Here is a 16,845-nt window from a genome sequence, read left to right on the forward strand (position 1 = left end):
GAAGTTTTCTGTGGAAGATGCCTTGCTGCAGACTGACATATCACCTTTTAGCTAGTCTAGCACAGCCTGATTTTTCCTTCTGTTTTGAAACATTTAGCTGTTTTTAGCTTTTTTGGGGGTGGGGTTGAGTTCAGGTCACTGACTTGTGCTTAGCAGCCATAATGAAGAAAAAAGACTTATCTTAAGATATTACGAGCATATCCAGCATCACAGCCTCATAGACACCTCAAACTAAATATTCTCAAAACATAAATCATTATTTCATTCCAGAAACTCCATCAAATTTGTTTTTACCCAAGGACTGCATTTTAGTAAATACTACCTCTAGCCAGCTTGTGGCTCAAACAACCAATCTATGAATAATCGACTCTTTGAGAGGTTCACAGATATAGGTACCTTGAAGGAGTGGGAGATTTTACTTCCTCTTCCATCTTCCATTTATTTTGGGCATAAACAGACAAATGTGACAGCCAGCCTCCAACCTAACTGCCCATGACCCCCATTCCCAGGTGTTCACACTCTTGTGCCATCCCTTCCTACACTGTACCGTGGTCAGTTTGTGTTGATCAAATAGAATATGGTAGAACTGATGGTATGTCACTCCCAAGATTAGGTTATGAAAGCTCTCAACTTCCCTGTAGAGCTCTCTGTCTCTCGGATAGGTTAACTTTATCAACCAACCTTGGATCTCATCTTGCTCTAGGGAAAGCCATTTGCTTTGTCTTGGGGATACTCAGGTGGCTGCCCTGTGGAAGGACCTGTGTGAAGAGGAACTGAGACTTCCAGCCAGTAGCCAGGGAGAACCTGAGGACTCCAGCCAACAGCTATGTGAGGGAGCTCTCTTGGAAGTGGCTCCTCTAGCCCTTTGAAGGCTCTTGGTGATATAGATCTGGCCAACAGCTTGATTGCAACCTTATGAGAGACCTTAGCCAGAGCCACCCAGCTGAGCCACTCCCGGTTTTCTGACCCTTAGAAACTGAGAGATGATAAACGTCTGTTGTCTTAAAAAACAAACAAACAAACAAACAAAAACCTAAAGTTTGGGGTGATTTGTTTTGCACAATACATAACCACTACAGCAAGGAAGTGTGCCTTTTTCCATAAGTTATTTCTGGCTCTTCCCTTGATTTGGTCTCTCTCAATCCAATCTGCCATATTTCCACTTGTCCCATTCTCCTGCTAGAGCACTACCTCTCTCTGCAATCATCCTTTTCAGTCGGAAATGAGGTGAACATTTCACTTAGCTTTGGCTGAAGGACATCACACAGTGTGTTAGAAAGCAAATTGCTGACTGTCTTCCCTCACTTGCCTCAATGCCTCAGTTGCTTTTGTATCCATCCTATTGATGGGAGAGAGAGAGAATGATAAATGCACTCTCTGTACTCGTACAATTAAAGACCTTATGGGTTCCTCAAATTTGGGCATTATTTTTGAAAATTAGCCCTTCACTTCCAAAAGAAAGCATACAATATGCCAGTTGGCAAGGAAATTGGAGATCACTCAGTCCAGTTTGCTCATTTTTTCACTGGGAGCCACTGACGTGGTAAGGGAATAAATGACCAACAGCTCTCAACCACCTAGTAGGAACTGGGGTGAGAAGTCAGGTGTTCTCGTTTCTGCTTCAGCCACACCATCCTGAATCCTGACCTCGAAGGCACTGAGTCCTTAGCATTGATCAGGGCAGGCACGAGGAGCTCACCCGGACCTGAGACCTTTCTAAGTTTGCCAACTTCATGAATTCACTCACTGGTCCTGCAGCCCTGTTTGGTGTTGCTGTTCCCATTTTGTAAATGAGAAAAGGAGATATGGTGAGATTAGGGGACTTGCCGGTTTGCGTTCTTAGCGAGTGGTGAGACTGAGATTTGAATACAGGGCGTTCGATTCAGAGCTTTGTCTTTCTGCGCTTGTATTATCCACGTACTTTCAGAAGACGGTGCTTTTTCTTCTCCAGCGGCACCTGCAGCAACAACATTACCTACTCCATCCTGAGCCGTTCACCAGCGGGCGGGCTCTGTGAGTTGTGAGGTGTCTCTCTTCCATCATTAATGCTGCTCTGTGACTTGAAATTACAAACTTCCACATTTTGCCTCAACCTCTTTTTTTCCCCAGCTAGAACAAGACATTTATAAATTTCTTTATTGCAGGAAAAATAGTAAATGGTGTAGAAATGCTATTAAAATATCCTGTGAGAATTATTTTTAACTTCTTTCACGTAGATGGCAATAGCTTCTGTATTTCTCTTCCCCTTCATGAGTATATCCTGGAATGCAAAGAAATGCTTGTGAAGTCAGCTTAAAGCCAATTATAAATCACCTCTCAGGGCCGGTTCTCAAGCCAAATTCTAGACGTGATTTCATTAATACACCTTTATCTCCACTCAGAACTCTGTGCTGGGCCCTCAGAATACATTTTGCAGAGCTGGTGCTAATTATAATCTGATGCTAATGGCCTTAAAAGAGGCTGAAATAACATAAGTCAACTTCTTTTACTTTAAGTTCAGGTTCAGAGGGCTCGGGGGCTAGTCTGCAAATTCACCAGCCATCTGTCCAGAGCGATCGTTGTGATTTGAGCTCCAGCTCCTTCGTTTCTCATTTGGTAATGAGCTTGGAGGTTAGTTTTTAATATTGGCTGAAGAACCATCTCATATGTGGTATGGGGAGAATGAGGATGATTTCAGATTTGCCTGATGGAGAGAGTGAGAAGAGAGGTGACTCTGTTTTATTTCCCAGCACCCAGAAAGCATGAAGCCCCGTCCTGTTCAGGTGGGCTCGCCGTGCCATCGTTCTGCGATGCTGGTCTGCTGAGCTGGGCTCCCAGGGACTCAAGATTCTGCGGCTCTGGATTTGCCTTTGGAAGCTGTGGTGGAGCTTTTCTTAGTGAACAGTGTTGCAGTTGCCGTTGTTGTTGAGAACGCGCTCTGGGTAGGCACTCTGCCGGGTGCCAGGGAGCAGCATTGGATGTGACCTGGTTCCTGCATGCCTGAAGAGCTCACAGGCTCCTGCTCAGAAACTGCCTGGCATCCCAAGTGTATGCGGGGCACTTTGCAGAGGCATGTGGCCCAGATCCATGTAATATGCATGTGACGTGCAGGCCCTGAAACCCCGGCAATTCACACAGCCATGTAACCAAGTCAGACCCGACACAAACTTGATTGTCTACACAGCATGGAGTGGTAAAAACGGTCTGAACCCCACCTCCCTGCGTGTGGATGCATGGGGCCTGCAAGGTGGCCTTGGTGCAGGCATCTCTAGGAATGGGAGAGATGACAGGTTGATACGTGGAGAAGCCGTGTTCACAGAGGATGCGTGGGTACCGCAGGGATTGTCTGCTGTGGAATGGCAAGGAGGGACATCGACCTCTCTCTGAAAAACTGCAGGAGGAATCACCCCGGGCTCAGCAGTTCCTGCGAAGAGCAGTCACAGGCAGAATCTGTTTCTTTAAAATTTCATGTTTACTTATGGAATCAAAAACGTCTGATCTTCTGACCTTGACGGTCTTATATTTGAGGTTTCTACCTTGTGGCATTCTTCAATGTTCGTATTCTTGTGAATGTATCTGTGTAAACTGCGATGAAAAACATTATACTAGCTTCTACGTTGCTTAGTACATTAAGTCCTAAGTCCCTTGAAGTCAGACCTTACACATTATTTTCACTAAACACTCAGTAGATTTTAACCTACTCAAAAGTTTGACAGCTTGGGATGAATGAGATGCAGCTCCTGGAGAAATTTACTGGAAGTCCTGTTCTTGAAAATATTATGTATTTGCACCAAGGTGATACTCCTGAATGGAAGCAGAGGGTAGGCAAGTAGGGGGAGGGCAGGTGTGTGCCCTGTGGAAGGCCTGACCAGGCCCTCAGTGGATGCAGTGCCCCAGGAGCCCTGAGCTAATGAGACAAGACAAGATTAGTTACCCCCGAGCAGAGCTCGAGTGTGCTGCTGACAGCTTCTGTCGAGAAAGCCGACGTGGGCTGGGGCTGGGACGTGGGCTGGGGCTGGGAGCACGAACACTCCAGCCCCGTGATGGCTCCAAAGGAAGCCCGCGTGCAGGTGCAACCCTGTGGGGTCTGCTGCCTACCGCACAGATCACAGCCCTGGACAAGCATTCAGCAGTTGGGAAAAGAAGAGGAAACACCAGGAAAGATTCAAAGGGGGCAGAAGAAAGTTTAACTCCAAAGATAAACCACATTCTTTCTTTGAGATGCCTTTGGCAAGAACTAGGTCAACGTACCATTAATGATGGGGAAGGATATCAAGTTTTTAAACTATTGCTATTTTGTAGTTCACACCCTTCTCCTTCCCCTACTGTTTATGACTCCGCAACCAGGGTGGATTTTTCTCCTCTGAGTTGAAGGAACTGCTGCCTGTCCAAGCAGACTGGCCAGAGGGCTGGTGTGAGGTCGTTGGCATCTTTAGTGAATCCACGGTAAGTGCAGCTTTGTCACTCTGATTTCTACCACCGCTCATGTTCTAAGTACACGCTTTTGTAAATTATTCAAGCACTGGTGCTTATTGCAAAGCACTTTGCGATTTTTTGGGTCATCTCCTCTTTTACTGATTTTAGTGGAATCCTTGCACTAATACTTCCTTCCTCCCATGCACATGCCCTTGTACCAGTTTCATTACGAACTGACCGAGGGGAAGGTGCAGGCCTGACCGTTTGCATCAGCCCAGGTGGACTGAGGAGATACAAGATGTGGTCCCTGGTCTCTGGCTGTAGGTGATCAGGTTATCATGTGCTATTTTCTAAAAATTGAGTCTTTGAATTTATGCCTAGCTTTCAATAAACATACCTTTACAATCTCAGGACATTCCTCCTTTCCTGATATTCCTATTTTCCTGGTGCAGTCCCAATTCCGGGGTCCTAGGAGGTGATGAAAAGCAGGCTGGCACTTCCGGCCAGTGCAGTACTGGTACTACAGAAATCACCACAGGCCTTGGCGCAGCACCCTGTGAGCTTGGTGGGGAGGATTGGCTATGTAATTTGTAGCGCCCAGTGCAGAATGAAAGTGTGGGGCCCTTCTTCTCTGCTCATTTTCCTATTGGGTTGTTTTTCATTTTTAAAAGTTTACTTTAGGATGTCTTTATAGTTTAGGAAAGTTAGTACTTTGTCTAAATTTCCAAGGGGGCTTTTTATCTTTAGCTTTATCTAGAGTGGTTTTGTCATCAGAAATATTTTATTTTTTTATACCATCTACTTTATCAATACATTCTTTATGGTTTCTACTTTTGCTCCAGATTTAAAAAGGTCTTTTCCATTATTTTTAGTGGAGATCAAAATCATCAGATTTGAGTCTTGAGAAGATCAAGCTACCATTCAGAAAATAGGTAGGGGGAGCAATGCCGAGATTGAGGGTAACCACGAGAAAACGATTGCAGAAGTCCACGTGAGAGATATTAAGTTGTGCTTATGACGATGGCCATGGGAGTGGAAACATGGATGAGGAAACATGGATGGGCCCAAGGTCTATTTAGAAGGCCAAATAGATAGACAACAGATTGGGCTTGCGGGAGGAGAAAGGTGTTTGGTTTGAACAAATCGATAAAGGATGTCATTCACTGAGTTAAGGAAGCCTGGCAAAAGGACCAATTTGGGTTTTTTTCTGTTTCCTTTTCCATTAATGAATTAATTACTTTGGTGCAGGCAGTGGGAGATGGACATTATGAGTGTGGTCTGATACACATTAGCTTTGGGTGGTTTTAAGATCCCTAAGGGAGTTGCTGAGTCCAAATCTCAGATTCCCAGACAAAGGGATCTGGCTGGAGGTGAAAACTGAGGAGTCATGAGCTAGTCCATGGTAATCAAAGTTTTGGGTGTGGATGAGGTCGCTTATGAAGACGGCATGGAGTACAAAGACATGGGAACCCAGAAGATCTTGGAGAACTGCAACATTCCATGGCTGGGTGCGGGAGGATGACACTGTTCCCGATGGCTCTGAATGCTAGCCGCCTTTGGTGCTGAGTGCTCACCAAGGGTTAAGAGAAGGACAAATCTCAAGCAGTGAGAAGGGTGCCTTGCAGGTGGGCTGGACAGCCAGTGGGCATCTGCAAGGGTGGAGCTGGAGAACCCGTTGGATTGGGCGGCTTTGTCTACCAGGACACTCTGGGACATCTCGGATTTTGCACATTTTTCTTTCTGCCTTCCCACGTTATGAGAGGAGATTCAAAAAGCAGATTCCTCTCACTCTTCCCCAACACTGACATCAAGTGTTTTCTTGCCACCTTAACTCGTTAGTGATGCAAAAAGACTTATTCAAGAGAAATATGCTTTGTTCTTTCCAGGCAAGATGGTAGAATACATTAAAGGCACAGCATTTATACTTCCAAATTGGGGTGTGAATAACATGGGGAAAAGGGTTTTTCTGCGTTTCTACCTAAACACCTGTTACCGTTTTTCTTGCTGTTAGTGGAGTGTCATGGAAACAGCCTGGATGTTAAAAATATCTAGACCTTGGTTCAAACCCCAGCACTATCTCATGCTACAGCTGCGACTTAAGACAAGTTGCTTAACATTTAAACTGAAGTTCTCTCATCTATAAGGTGAGGATCTTGGTAGTTATTTCCCCGGGTGAACGTGAGAGCTACAAAAGGGACCCTGAAAGAGAGCCTCGCAGAGGGCTCTTCCCTGATGGGACATCATGGCCTCCAGTGTCTCTCCCTCCCTCTCCGTCATTGACGCTCTGGATCTTATCAGCCCACTCAGTCTCATGCACATAAGCTTCTCCTTTCCTTCCATCATGAAACCATTGAAATCCTCTGTATTTCCCTTTGAGCAACAGAGGATGTCTCAGGTGCAATGATGCATTCATGTTGTAATTAACTTTGCCCCCAGTTTCTGCGGAGCCGTAGTTGATGAGTAAATATTCAGAGCTGGAAGGGATGAGGCTTCACGGCCTGGAACAACCGTGCATTCTGAGAAAGAAGACAGGCAGCACAAAGCGTGGTAGGAAAGGAACAGGGGAGTTAGGGATGTGTCCGCCTTTGTGGTGTGGCCGGAGGCGAGAGCCAGGCCTCCCACGGCACTCCGGTCAGCGCCCCGTGTTTGGAGGGGAGCACTTGCTTCCTTGTTGACATCACCTACACTTTGAGGAAAGCCTGTGTGACATTTCTTCCCTAAGGTCAGGTTCATATACATCTTGTTTCAAAACATTTGAGCATGAGGCCACATCTGAGGCCACATCATGAGGCCACATGACACATTTGCTTTGTCATGTTTGGGGAGAGAAGAGCATCCTGTGTGTGGGGAAGAGGTCCCGGGATAGGGTCCAGAGATCTATACTGTGTCCCCACTTATGGCAGTCGCTTGCTGATGGAGGGGGGTCTGCCAGACATCTGCCCTCTCTGGGCCATAGAGTCCTCACCTTTCTATGATAAAAGTGTGTGCTTGCCCTGTGACTTCTAGGGTCCCTTCTGCTTCCGAGGAGCAACGATCTAAAGGCCAAGAGGTTGCTGAGACTTCTTCACTGGCCCTGGTGCTGGTACTGCAATCCCGATGTGGATCTAGCTCTCATATTAGCAAATCTCACATTTTTATTATTTGCATCTCATTGTGCAGCAAAGCATATATTATTGGTTAATTGATGCTGCCGGCACAGCACTCTGCTAAATGATTGTTTAGCCTAGAGTGGAATAAAATGCTACAATGACTAGTACAGTATCATTATGTAACAGAAAATTAAAAATCTGATAATTTGATTGGAAGTCTCAGGTGAGTTTTTTGTATAAAAATATTAACCTCAAGTAGCTATAAGCAGGTAAATGTTTTATTCATCCCACTGATACAAAATAAGTGCTTATGATATAAATTATGTATAATTAATACCCCTGGGGTAAAAAAATGTATGCTAATAGGTTGTCAGTTAATTAAGGAAGGAAAAGGAGGTAAACAAAAGTGATTATAATTTGTCCTGGGACCATAAACAGAAATCGTGCCTTAAATAATCTCTGTAAAAAAAATACATGATCCAGCAAATCCTTGGTTTCCATCCGGAGCAGCCGCCTAATGGTTTACAGGCACCGTTCAGCGGAGGTGTGGAACCGAGATGCAGCTCGTGAGAACAGGCTGAGCCTGCCCCTCCAGCCACCGGAGCTCAGGCCTTTGATGAGCAGCTCCAGTCTCTTCGGTAACATTCTCCGAAACATAGCTGTTAGGGAAGCCAGAGGCTACACTAAAAGAAAAAGAAAAGAAGAAGAAGACATCCAACTAATGAAAATTTGAAAAAAGTATGCACATACTAAGTCAGTCTTGTGCTTTCTGACTAATTTAATCCTCTTCTTTGAAACTGAGAAGCAGATACATGACACTTGCCCCAACGTGTGGCTGGGTAAAGTCACAGTGATGACTGGCATTGGCCAGAATGAAGTATTATCTGAGTATCTTCTTTACTAACTCATTCATGCATTCGTTTGCTCATTCAACAAACATTTATTGACCACATACTCTGTGCTAGGCATCAGGATACACACGCCCTCGGGATGCTGTCAGTCTTCTCTCTTTCCCTCTCTCTTTACTGATCTATGCGGTCTGGATCTTTGAATGAAAGTATATCACAAAGAGCTGGATCTGAAAATTCGAAGCTCTGAGGAAAATTCTGGCATCAAGGTAAAGGTTTAGGTTATTGGAGTGGCAAGAGAAGGGCACCATCGAGGGGTCATGAACACTCAGCTGCTGGAAGAAGCAGAGCCTGGCTGGGAAGCAGGACCGGCCAACAAGTCAGAACAGTGCTTGGAGGCTGGGTGTCCCCGAAACTAATGGACAGGGTGACCCAAGAATGACAAAGCCATCCATGGTGTCGGTGGAATGGAACGGCTCAGCCCATAAACTAAGGTGTGTTGTCAGTGGATTCTGAACTCACAAGGGGATAGCAGGGGCCCTTACAGCGAAGTGGAGGGTGCAGGCTTGGCTGCTCTGGGTGAGACAGGTATCAAGCTTGTGAAAATGATCATCAGAGAAGTTTGGATACAAAATGGGCAAGAGGGTTTAAAGATGAAATCGATTTGGTCAGGTCAGTTGAGAGGGCAGTTCAGTTTAAGAGTGGGGCATGATGGGGCGGCCTACATCTTGTGATTGAAGAGACATGTGTTTTTAAAAGCTGTTAGAAAGAGGCCTAGAAAGAGTTTGGGAAGCTATTGCTGGCACACAGGAAGGGCTTGTCCTCCTGGAGCACAGGCCATCTTCCACTGATGAGGCAGGAAGAGAAGCAAAAGACACTGTGGATGGTGTGGGACTCTGTAGGCGTGTGAGCAGAGGCCTGGGGAGGCAGGGTTGGCTTCCAGGCCCCTGAGATAGCAGTTCACGATTACATGCTAGACTGGAGCGAAGGAGTTTGAGGGGGAAAGTAGGATCATGCTGAGTATTCAGATTGTCCCATGAGGAATGGGGGAGTTCTCCAGGGACTCCCCCAGGGACAGGGAGAGTTCACCAGGGACAGGAAGAAGGCTAAGTTCATCTCGTCCAGGTCCGTTTCTTTTCCCCTGCCACTCTTTCCAACCCCACGAGGTGCTGGGTCTTCCCTTCCATGATCGGGAAGCGATGGAAGGTTTTGAAGGGGAATTTCTTCCTCATGTATTGCACTGGCCCCTTTTAGTGGGTGTTTAGAATGCTCATTTTACCAAAGTCTTTCCTGCAGCCCTGGGAGTATTAGTTCTTTTCTTTTTCCTTCCCTTCCCTTCCCTTCCCTTCCCTCCCCTCCCTTTCCTCCCCTCCCCTCCCCTCCCCTCCCTCCCCTCCTCTCTCCTCCCCTCCCCTCCCTTCCCTTCCCTTCCCTTCTCTTTTCTTCCCTTCCCTTCTCCTCTCCTCTCCTCTCCTCTCCTCTCTTCTCTTCTCTTCTCTTCTCTTCTCTTTTCCCTTCCCTTCCCTCCTCTCCCCTTCACTCCCCTCCCCTCCCCTTCCCTTCCCTTCTCTTCCCTTCCCAAGGGAGAAACCATTATTTTATCTGATTCCAAAGATTGACAATTTCCAATTTTGTTGAATGATCAGAAGGTATTTCTGTGGAATAAGACCTAAAGGCAGCTATCAGTCCCAAAGGCTGTTCTTGTTTTTGTCTCGTGCCAAAAATGTTTTTAAGTTATTCCTGAAAAAAAAAAAAAAGGTTGATGAGTTGTACAGGATGGGTGTATGTTGTATCTCTCAGGTTACACACTCAACAGATTGTTACAAGGAGCCACAGAAAAATAGTTGATGGAGGCTACGGCTGGGGACAGGAATCCTGTCATCATTGATCCTTGTCACCTTTAGAGATAAAGACTTTCTAGCACTTGCATGTCACCATCAATACTAGGACAGCTTGAGTGAGTTAGTATTTCCAAACTCAGGAGAGAAATACAGGTGGAGACAAATAATGTTCTTTTATTAAGCTAACTGTGCTGTAGGGTGGGAAGTTCCCGGTACATGGATCAGACAGACTCTCACATGGGCAGTTCTGACTCTGATACTGGTGGGTGGCTCCGAACAAGTTAGCTAACTTGGGCTTTCCAATCTGAAATGAGGTAATGATTCCTACTTCCTAGGATAGTGTAAGGTTAAAATAAGAAGAGGGAAATAGCCAGGTGGCAGGTCTAAAATGAGGTCAGTAAAATCTCCAACCTACTTTCTATGACCTAATGCAGAGTAGACGCTGCTTTCCTTGTATTTCAGAATATTTATCCACTGTCGTCTTCATCACCATCTTCATAATCATGGCCCTGAAACTTATTATCTGTGAACTTTAACTCATTCACTCTATTAGGAAATTAGATGTCACTCTATGAACCCCAGTCAGAGGTTTTGTTAATTTACCTAAAGCTTAATGTGCACAGAGAGGAATACACAAATATTAAGAGTGAAACTAAATGAAATTTCATGAACTAAACATGCCATGGAACAGGAATCCAGATTCAGAATTTGGACCTTCACAAAATGGACCGCCTCTAGCCCTGTGTCCCTTGACGTCATTAGCTCCTCATGAGCAAGCATTCACCACCCTAACTTCTGAAATTACAGATTATGTTCTCTGATCTTTAAATTTTATGTGAATCGAATTATCTAGTAGGTCTTCTTCTACATCTGAGTTCTTTTGATAATGATTCGCCCATCTGCTGGAGGAAATTACAATGGTTTCCTTCTTACCACTTTATGGTTTTTCATGTGCTGCAGTTTATTCTGCTCCTGACTGGTCTGGGTTTTTTCCTCATACAAGTCCACTCACACAGTGCTCTGTGAATATAAGTGAGTATGTGTTTTGGGGAATATATGTGCACTTTTCTATTGATGTATGTTAGGGTGGTATCGCTGGAATATAGGATATATGCATGTTCTGTTTTAGTAGATAATGCCAGTTCTCCAGTGTTTTCCAGGCATGTGAAAGTGTGATTATACCAACTGAATTCTTCTATAAACATATGAATTCTAGTTGCTGTAAACACAACTCTTCATTTTATCTGTTTCTTAAGCTATGGGCTTTCTCTCCTATGATTTTTAAAAATATTTATTTGCTTATCTCATAGAGGGGGAGGGAGTTGACATGGGCACATGTGTGAGTCAGGGGAGAGTAGGAGGGAGAGAATCTTCACGTAGACTCCGCACCGAGCACGGGTCCCGTGTGGGGCTCAGTGTCACAACCCATGAGAGTAAGAACTGATCTAAAACCAAGAATCGGATGCTTAACAATTGAGCCAACCAGGTGCCCCTCTCTCCTGTGATTTGCATTTATCTGATGATCAGTGAAGTTGAAGCACCTTTTAACATCTTTGTTTTGTGGTTTTTGAGATTCAGATCTTGTTTTCTCATGTGCTTATTCTAGTCTTTCTATTATTTGACATGTCTGGCTTTTCCTTACTGATTTTTAAAAGTTCTTTATATGTTCCAGATAACCTTTTGTCAGATATATGTCTTATAAATGTATTTTTCTATTCTGTGCCATGTCTTTTCCTTCTGTCAATGGTGTCTTTTGATATTCCGAAGATCTTAATGTTAAAGGAGTTCTGTTTATCAATTTTGTCTTTTGTGCTTAGCATTCTTGTGTGCGTATCTTGTTTCAGGTTTGGTTACCCCAAGGTTACAAAAGTTCTTATGTGTGTTCTTTTAGACCTTTACTGTTACATGTTTCCCATATAGATCCCTAATCATCTGAATTTGAATTTTTAGAATGGTGTGAGGTATGGGATCAAGATTCTCTTCCCTCCAGGATGGGCATCCAAATGACCCAGCACCATTTATTGAAAAGATGACTCTTTTTTCATAGGACTATTTTAATACAAGGGATTAAAACCTAGCCATTTGGGAGGGTTAAGGGGAAAAGAGGAAGCGAAACCATTGCCAGAGTTCTTGGCTTATAACACTAAAGCAGGAAATGCACAGGAGTTTGTCTGGAAATTGCTGGGTGGTCCCACTCACTTTCTGCTTGTTCTCTTCTCAGTGGGTCCAGTTGTGCCTCTAGCTCTGACTGCTGCTGGAGAGGACCGACTTCTGCTTCCCTTCTGAGGTCAGAGGCACCTGCACACTTACAGGGCATGAGATCCTGGGAAATGTAGTTCTGGGATTCTCCCCTGAGATGTAGCAAGGACTAGAGAAGGGGACAGTGATGACACCAATTTGAAAACACACTTCAGACTAGACATCTACTGTATTTGTGCCTCAGATGAGGAGATAAAATTGAAGGTTGGATCAGAGGCTCTCTAAGGACTTTCTGGTTCTAAACGTTATTAAAAGCATATTAGAAAAACTCTCTCAGTAGCTTTAATTCATTCATTCAGGTATTATAGCCTAGGCCAAGAATAGGAAGATAAGAAGGGAAGCTGCTTTCCTGAGACCTCTCAGGAACCCCACTGAGATGGGACACACAGACAGATGATGCAGCCGGGGGAGCTGTGGTTGTGGCGGGAACCATACGAAGGGCTGCAGAGCACCAGTGGAACAGCCTGTGGGGTGGCCCCTGTGGGATCCTGGAAGTCTGCATGTGGTCCTGTCCAGAGGAGCCATGTGGGGATTACGAGCCCCAAGGAGAGAACAGCAGGTGCTTCCAGGAATGCCTATATTACCTGGGAAAAATGTAAACTCAAGCTTTGTTTCCTTTTATCTTGAGTTTTTTGAGGAAAACTACAGGTGCCTTCAAGGAAACAGATGGAAGTTATAATCTGTTTTGTGTAACAAAAGCATTAGGCAGCAGTTGGTGTGGCTTTGGGCAAGTTCCTTCCTCTTTGTGCAATGATCTCCTCTCAGTAAAATACCCACGTTTCTTCATTCTTTCTAGGTCAGGATTTCTAGGGCTCTTCAGTTTTCTCTCCCCCTGCTCTCATTCACGATTGCAAAACCCGGGGCACCTCGGCTTAATAGGTAGATTTCAGTGGTGTCTAGATTGGCTCTGTCCTCCTTATAGGTTTCTCTCCAGAACCCTTGGGAAATGGGGTGGAGTGGAGGCAGAAAGGGGAAGAGGGAACTCGGGGTGGGTGTCAGTCAATCACAGCATATTTCAGTGATTTCACATGGATTGCGAAGTGTTGAATCAGGAGGAGGCTGGCAAAAGGGCCTGCTCCTCATGAGGTCTGGTTAATATTAGGAATTATTGCCTCCAACGCTGCAGGTGTGGATCGATCTCTTTCAGTCCCAGTAAATGGGGCTGCAACTGCCTTTGACAGCCTCAAAGCCCACAGCGCTCATGCCCCAGGGCAGACAATGATGTGGGGGAGTTGCTGATTTTAGGATAGAAAATTGCAATGCTTTATAGTAAACAGCACCTGGAAGTTTACTAATGATTTTTACAATTAACAGCGGCAGTGTGGTCTGATTATTCATGCACGCTTTCTATGAAAGAAAAGAAAGGAAGCAGATGTTGAAAAAAGTCACATGGCTTAGATTTTACTGGAGGGGGGAAGTGGTGGTGAAACCAGGATGGAAGGGTAGGGACAGAAGGAGAAAGGAAAGAGTGTGAGGTGGGGATTGCTTCCTGTTATTTTCTTCAGGCCGCCGTATGCAAATCTCCCCCTTCCAGATCAGGAAAATAACCTTCAGATATGTTTAATATCATAATGACTCTTTTCTACATTATGCAGATTTAAAATCCTATATATTTTACAGTGTTTGAGCAATTTTATAGACGCATTAAATATTCACCAGAAACATACCCAATCGGGCATTTCTCTGTTTCCACACGGAGGACTGGGGCGCTCCGTGCACGTGCAGGAAGCTGGCTGGGTTCTTCTGGATCCCACCGGGTGGGCTTGTGGTTAATTTCGGAAAACTCCTACTTTCTACCAGGAAACCATCTGTATTTTATTTTAAAGCTTGATGACTGCTTCCACTTCTCTGCACCCATCTCTGATCATTTTTTTTTTTAATTTGCTCAGCCTATGGTAGATTTCATTTTCTTTATCCTTGTATCTATTTACTTTATATATTGAAAAGGTGATGCAGCAATATTAAATAGTCTTCTGAAGAATTAACTGTGCTCTTATCTCAATACACACACACAACAGATAATTTCATTTTTCATATTTTGTCCTGGCCTCTGTCTATGCAAAGTCTTCTTTTATGTAGTTGCAGTCACAGGAAATGTGTCATTTGTATGTTGCCTTTTATGTTTTGAAAGATTTTATTTATTTATTTGACAGACCGAGATCACAAGTAGGCAGAGAGGCAAGCAGAGAGAGAGAGAGAGTGCGAAGCAGGCTCCGGGCTGAGGAGGGAGCTGGATGAGGGCCTTGATCCCAGGACCCTGAGATCATGACCTGAGCGGTAGGCAGAGGCTTAACCCACTGAGCCACCCAGGCACCCCTGTATGTTGCCTTTTACTTAAGTTAAAAAAAACAAATGGAAATGTTTCCTATTTCCACATAGAAAACATTTTATTTTCATGTACGATAATTCACCAGTTATTGATGTGGAATTCTGTATTATTTTAGGACACACTGTAGTGAATGCATTTGAGTAGATTTTCACTTCTGTTATACCATGCTTTAGGGAAGTTCCTTCTTCCCTTTCTTCCTCCCTTAAGTGACAGGATCATCTGGTCATGGGAAAGGGTAACCATAAGTGGGCCCCGGCTTATTGTTACTCTTGACTGCAGAGTGTCCTCAGGATGTGTGTATACCATACTCAGCAGAGACTCATCATTATTGGAGCAACTGTGTGTGTGCATGTGTGCTAATTTTTTCATCTATAAACAAATTTCACAAGGTGGTTTTTCATCTAAATACTTTTGATTATTGGCTAAGGACATTTTTTTTTACTTTCTTAAAAAAATTATTTATTTTTATTTTTTATAAACATATAATGTATTTTTATCCCCAGGGGTACAGATCTGTGAATCGCCAGGTTTGCACACTTCACAGCACTCACCATAGCACATACCCTCCCCAATGTCCATAACCCCAACCCCCTCTCCCAAACCCCCTTCCCCCAGCAACCCTCAGTTTCTTTTGTGAGATTAAGAGTCACTTATGGTTTGTCTCCCTCCCAATCCCATCTTGTTTCATTCATTCTTCTCCTATCCCCTTAACCCCCCACGTTTCATCTCCACTTCCTCATATGATCAGAGAGATCATATGATAATTGTCTTTCTTTGCTTGACTTATTTTGCTAAGCATGATACCCTCTAGTTCCATCTACGTTGTCACAAAAGGCAAGATTTCATTTCTTTTGATGGCTGCATAGTATTCCATTGTGTATATATACCACCTCTTCTTTTTTTTTTTTTTTTTTTTTTTTAAGATTTTATTTATTTATTTGACAGACAGATCACATAGGCAGAGAGGCAGGCAGAGAGAGAGGAGGAAGCAGGCTCCCGGCCGAGCAGAGAGCCCGATGCGGGGCTCGATCCCAGGACCTGGGATCATGACCTGAGCCGAAGGCAGAGGCTTTAACCCACTGAGCCACTCAGGCGCCCCCCACCTCTTCTTTATCCATTCATCTGTTGATGGACATCTAGGTTCTTTCCATAGTTTGGCTATTGTGGACATCGCTTCTATAAACATTCGGGTGCACGTGCCCCTTCGGATCACTACGTTTGTATCTTTAGGGTAAATACCCAGTAGTGCAATTGCTGCGTCGTAGGGTAGTTCTATTTTCAACATTTTGAGGAACCTCCAAGCTGTTTTCCAGAGTGGTTGCACCAGCTTGTATTCCCACCAACAGTGTAGGAGGGTTCCCCTTTCTCCACATCCTCGCCAACATCTGTCATTTCCTGACTTGTTAATTTTAGCCATTCTGACTGGTGTGAGGTGAAATCTCATTGTGGTTTTGATTTATATTTCCCTGATGCCAAGTGATGTGGAGCACTTTCTCATGTGTCTGTTGGCCATCTGGATGTCTTCTTTGCAGAAATGTCTGTTCATGTCCTCTGCCCATTTCTTGATTGGATTATTTGTTCTTTGGGTGTTGAGTTTGCTAAGTTCTTTATAGACTGTGGACACTAGCCCTTTATCTGATATGTCGTTTGCAATGTTTTGTCTTATGGTGTCACTTATCTCTCGAATTCTCCCCTCGTGGTCCAGTAGCTGTTTGTCCCTCTTTTGCTCAGCTTCTTTCTTCTCTGTCATTTGGTCTTCTATATCACTAATTCTTTCTTCTACCTCATTTTTCCTAGCATTGAGAACCTCCATTTTTTATTGCACTTCATTAATAGCTTTTTTGATTTTGACTTGGTTAGATTTTAGTTCTTTTATTTCTCCAGAAAGGGCTTTTATATCTCCCGAGAGGGTTTCTCTAATATCTTCCATGCCTTTTTTTCGAGCCCAGCTAGAATCATCATTCTGAACTCTATATCTGACATATTATCAATGTTGTATTGATTAGGTCCCTAGCCTTCAGTACTGCCTTTTGTTCCTTTTTTGTGGTGAATTTTTCCGTCTTGTCATTTTGTCCAGATAAGAG

Source organism: Neovison vison, chromosome 8 (assembly GCF_020171115.1).
Source record: "Neovison vison isolate M4711 chromosome 8, ASM_NN_V1, whole genome shotgun sequence".
Lineage (NCBI taxonomy): Eukaryota > Metazoa > Chordata > Mammalia > Carnivora > Mustelidae > Neogale > Neogale vison.